The sequence below is a fragment of the Liolophura sinensis genome, chromosome 11, assembly GCF_032854445.1.
Source record: "Liolophura sinensis isolate JHLJ2023 chromosome 11, CUHK_Ljap_v2, whole genome shotgun sequence".
In the NCBI taxonomy this organism is placed as follows: Eukaryota; Metazoa; Mollusca; class Polyplacophora; order Chitonida; family Chitonidae; genus Liolophura; species Liolophura sinensis.
Window position 1 is genome coordinate 24,213,244 of NC_088305.1, and position 6,236 is coordinate 24,219,479.

Below are 6,236 nucleotides of genomic sequence, written 5' to 3' on the forward strand. Positions count from 1 at the left end.
CAGGAGCCTCCCACCAACGCGGTCGCTGTGAGTTCGTCCAGCTAATTCTGGCTTCCTCTCCAGGCGTCCCTGGAAAGGGTGTGAGCAACCTATACGGATGATCGTGGGTTTCCCCCGGGCTCTGCATGGTTTTTTCCCACCATAATGTGAAAATATTTGTGAAATATTCTTGAGTACGGCGTAAAACACTAATCAAAAAAAAATAGATAAGTATTAGTTTGGGATTCAGAACGTGAACCTGAACGTGAGCTTCAGCCACAGCTGTTGATGTGAAAATCAGTTCTATATGCTCAGCTGTGTTCTGTATAAACAGAAATTAACCGTGAGTGTTGTCCGTCATATGCTGACTTTCTTTTCTGGGTGATATATATCTCTTTGAACAAAAATCGTGGGGAACTCACTTAACTGAACAAAATGCACGTCCCAAGCGCAAAGGGGCATCTTGACATCCGATTAGGTGTTTCTTGCGAGTGCTAAAGAAAATCGACACCGTTGCTATGCTCTTATTATCAGCAATATATGGTACCATATATGAACTATACTCAGCGGTATTTAATTAAATTCCTCTGTTATCTGGCCGTTTGCTTAGATGCCTGCTACGGGTATATAATAATAAAACACATCTCTCAATTTTCTATATAATAATAGCATAATTTTTTATAACATTGATTAAAGAGCTTATATTTATTGTTTGAACTATAATCCTTAAATTTCACACATTTAAATGAGTCGTCTTCCTGTGGCTGTTTGGTGGGAAGCTATAGTCTTATTTCCGGGCTTTATCGAAGATATATAATTATTCTTAATTAATGTCATCTGGTTGACAAAAAGTCTCACATAAATTACTAAGCCCTTTTTTTCTCTCTCTTTTTTGGCCTGCGGTGACTTCTGTTTGTGAGTCGTCAGCTAATCAAAAACAAGCATTTTGCTTCCATTCATTGACGTCACAGCTCTCCACGCCTAGGTGATTTTGAGAAGCATTGTTAATTCTGTTAATTCTGATCTAACACGACTGCTTATCACAGCATGACACCAAGTATATGATATTACAACAAGAAAAGACAACACAAATCATCCCTGTTAGTCTACTGAGCATTCAGGTCTCCAAGCTTCATGTGCTCACGACATTTAAAAGTCTCTCCGCACTCGACATTGCGGTTAAATTGTTATGTCAACAACTTGCGCTGAATATACATGTATAGAAGCGTCATCATTTACATTGAGTTATCAGCATTTCCATTCCCTAGCGATCCGAAGACGACTGACAATGTTAGATTAAAATACTTTTTCGCTTTCCGATACATTACATTTTTTCTTTTACATTATAACAAAGGTTCTTTAACACAACTCACTGGAAACCGGGGAAACCGACGACTATCCTCAGGTTGCTGAAAGATCTTCACACATCAATGGAAGAAAGTTTGAAACAAAACAGCATTATATATGTATGGTTGCTGTCTGTCTTATGCATGCCTGGGTTGTAGGGAACCGGGGTGCACGGAATAAGCCACTGACCGTTGGCAAATAACTTATGAACTATTCACATATGACACACAAGTTTCCATTAACGGTATCCTGCATTTGGTATTCCAGTGAGGCAGCATGATATGTTTGTGCTTATAATGCCTTTTAATATTGTATATCCTGGTTGCAAAGAGACATACTCGTCACTCGTATTATATGATTGATTGACCGGATACGTGAAACTTCTGGTGTTATTCCCTAGCTCCGTTTGGGGGAAGAATCCGTATTGAGGCGATACACTGGTCGTGAGTTCCCACACAGCAAGCTCATAAATGACGTAATTTGTGCAAATTTTAACAGACAGTTTCTTGTCTGAGTGATGCCAGACTATATTCTGTTATTATAACACAGTACTGTGTCATATTCAACATAATATCTTGTTAGTCTAATAGAATAGGTCTAATATAATAGGTGTGTTGAATTAATAGAACATGTCTGTGATATGTAACAGAATAATTCTAGCATCACTCAGACAACAGACTGTTAAAACAAACAGATTATTATTTTTCAGTGAAGTGAAATATATAAAAGATCTATGTCCTTAGAATATTAATAAAAGAAAAGAATAGGTATTAAAACAACAATTGTTTACCATATTTGAAACGGAGTTCGATCATTCTGTATACACTTGTTAGATAATAGGTCTTCCCGATCACGTGCCCATTAGCAAAAATTTCGTCCAAAAAAAAATAGATTACATGGATTTTGAACCAGTCAGAAAGGTTTCTATTGATTAAAAACGTGTTAAAATCTGACACGTCACTTCAGGGATAAGGTTTCAGATTTTATCAAATAAGCTGTCAACGTCATTCACTATCCTTTTAATACTGATCGAACTTGGTCAGCTGGGGGTTTTGTCCGCTGTTTCTTTTTTTTTTCTTTTTTTTTGTCCGAGGGTGTTTTTGTTAGCGGGGGTGTTTGTTTGCCGATTTTTTTTTTTTTTTTTTTTTTTGTCCGCAGGGGTTTTAGTCTGCGGGGGTTTTGTTCGGCGGGGATTTTGTCCAGCAGGGCTTGTGTCTGCCCCGTACACGTACATATCAGCGTATATTCAGACAACAGTGAACTAATTCAACTCTCTGCAGCAGTCGCGAATACATATCGAGCTTACCTAACCCGTCATACTTTTGGCATTCTATTGTACTATAAGATTACAATGGTTGTAGAGCTGTAACCGTTGTAACACCTGCTATATCGATATGTGTTGTGGTGGATATAGGAGAAACAGAATTTTATCCACTCATCCACTCTTTCAAAACGACTGTGTATGAGTAGCGCACAATATAAACTTCCTTTAAATATGTTCATTGAGTGACGACGGATTGCATAATTAACGTATTAATCCGTTCCTAATATAAGCAATTAATCTTTAACAAAGAACGGATTAAATTAATGTCTTAGATCAACCGAAATGAATTCCCTTATAACTCGCGGAACGATTTAACGGAAGACTTTTTGCGGTATATACAGAATGTCGGCTGGACGAGTTATTATATCATTCTTTTTATTTCTCATACCCTATGTACAGCTATGTATATATACAGAAGGCATGACACATCTACTTGTAGGTTAAAGAATACATACGTGGCTTTGTTGGTTAGCACGCCAGCGCAGCGTAATGACCTAGAAGCCTCTCGCTAATGCGCTGTGAGTTCAAGCCCAGCTGGCTTCCTCTCCGGCCGTGCTTGAGAAGGTCTTTCAGCAACCTGGGGATGGTCGTGGGTTTCCCCCGGGCTCTGCCCGGTTTCCTCCCACCATAATGCTGGCCACTGTCTTATAAGTGAAATATTCTTGAAATATTCAGGGTACTTAATCATTCAGACTGATCGCTGGGCGTTATGAAAATTGTAGTTTAAAGCCATCTTTACACCATCAAAAGAAAGCCTAAAAGCAGTTTCTGTACTTTTATGTTATAGACCACATCATATATTACACGTTAATCAAAAATAACCAAATGTTTCATGACTATTAACATCTAGCTTATGCCCTTAACACTGATTTCAACCTGAAACACAAACCCAATAAATAACCCTGACATATATATAGTAGGTCAATATCGTTATTTTATATACCAGCTACACATGAAAACTTGATCTGTTAAATTGACGGAGTAGGGAGCTACTTTGTTTTCTGAGTGATAGAAGAAAAGATTATGTCGTTGATATAGAGACTAGGACATATGATAAACCGCATTCATACACTCTAAAAACTGTAGTATGTTCAATTTAACATAATATAATGTGTCAGAGTGATATTATCATGGATTATTTATTTATTTATTTATTTATTTATTTGATTGGTGTTTTACGCCGTACTCAAGAACATATCACTTATACGACGGCGGTCAGTATATGGTAGGAGGAAACCGAGAAGAGCCCGGGGGAAATCCAAGACTATCCGCAGGTTGTGCCAGACCTTCCCACGTACGGCCGGAGAGGAAGCCAGCATGACCTGGACTTGAACTCACAACGACCGCATTCGTGAAAGGCTCCCGGGTTATTACGCTGCTCTAGCGCGCTAATCAACCATAATGTTGGCCGTGAATGAGTGAACACGGCGTAACACTGCAATCAAATACATACGGTATATTGAACGCATTTATTTACCGTTAATCGTTGTTCTCAAAAACCGAGTCACCGGTAAAGTTACTAGACTTTAATTTCTGTACCTGTGTTACGCCCAAACTTTCACGCCATGTGAGAGCAGAAATTCGCAGTAGAACACAGTAGGAAACCTTGAACTACTTGTACATACAGAGACTATTTACACGTAGACCTAGATGTACATATTTATCTATGTTTTTTCTTACACACATGTAGCTCAGGTCTAGACAGTAGATGTAGGCCTACGTCAGTATATTAAGTGACCTGTTCTCTCGAACATATGTGTCATTTGAAAATTAGTGTCTCCGTTAAAACGGTCTATTATTGCAAACGTTATGCATGGCTACTGTCGAAGTGGCGTTTGGTCGTAAATACAGGCATTCATTCATATTCAGGCAGCGAAATTTGGCCTGCCGGCGAAACCCAGAAATCGGTTACGTCTTTTCCGCCTCGCCTAACCGATCATTCGGTTACGCCACGTATGTTTATCAACCCGATCGGTTACGCTAATTGTTTACGTGGTTTATGTTTCAGGCATCATTCTGGATCATTAATAAAAGTATTCAGCTCAATGTTATGTTTGTTTTTCTTTTCTATATCTAGCAGCTCATACCGTAAGGTTGGTGAACAAAAGAAAGAGAAATTTTACACTCACACGGTGTTTCAACGTTGTGTGTTGCCTGGTTGGTACTTGACTCCTGTGGCACATTTTTACGTAAAATTCCGTTATACAGGCTTATATGTGAAAAGATAAGTCAAAATAAATAATTTGAGTATTATCTCAAAGCCTGTAAAGCATATATGAATGATTACATTTCCATGTGACCAGCACAGGCAGCTGGCTGTGGCTGACCGCATACTGGCCGCGTTGTGATTATGAAAGCTGTTCAGTCCAGTTTATCTGTAGTTACCTAATGCACACTGACTCTAAGGACGTTCTCGTTGGACAGTTGGCCTAACCGATTTTCCGGTTAGCCAAATTGAACCGCACGTAACCGTTGCGCGACCGACGGTTTCGTTCGCGCCAAATTTCGCTGCCTGATATTGCAAATCTTGAATAAATGGGAGACAACTCTTGCATGCCGGTGCCGAATTTTTTACGACCATACATGACCAGACAGCCTTAAATCATGAACCATGATGAGTCTGCTTATAGGACAAGACACAGCTTTCTAATTTGGGCTCCCTTTTCGTAAGCTAATTTAGGCTAAACTATTTTCGGACTTTAAGAAACCTGAAATTAATGTTTTATAAATGCCATGGTGTCAAAATTAGTGATAAATCCTTGTTCAGTCAGTATGTATGCATTCTTTTTTTCAAACAATTAGTTTAAATTTATCAGCCAATATTTACTATATAAACTGGGTTTTTAGTGGGTACCAGTATGCTGTAAGTTGGGCATCTCTAAAACGTATCCTTGCCTTGTTCTGGCTTGCCTCGAGATATAGGCCTACAAGTTTGTCGATGTGTTCGATTACCGGGTACTTTTATTTCTTCAGAGGAGGTGGTTAGCTGGCCAGCGCGGCGTAATAACCCAGAAGTCTCTCACCGTGAGTTCAAGTCCAGCTCATGTTGGCTTCCTCTTCGGACGTACCTGGGGAAGGTCTTCCAGCAACCTGCGGATAGTTTAATTCCCCCCATCACAATGAGACACCCCCCCCCCCAACCCCCAACCCCCCGTCGTATAAGTGAACTAAATATTCTTCAGTACGGGGTAAAACACCAATCAAATAAAAAAACTACAGCTGTGCAGAACAAAAATCAAAAAGGGTAATTTTCTAAGAGGGTAATTCCCATGCCTCGCTAGCATGGGTTATTTATGGGCCAACGTGTCATAGCTTTTACACTAAATAGTTTGGACTATAGAGCCTGAGCCTACATGGCTATTCCAGAAATGAGTTCAAATCTACTGGAATGTCATCGTTTCATATTTTTTCCGAAAGTAAACTGTTAATTTTAAAGAAAAGTCTGCTGTCGGAGTGATGCTAGATTGTGTTCTGTTATGATAACATAATACAACACGTGTCATATTCTACATAACATACTGTTAGTCTAATAGAATCCGTATAGTGAAGTGATGCAATATGTGTGTTATAGGCCTATTTAACGGAT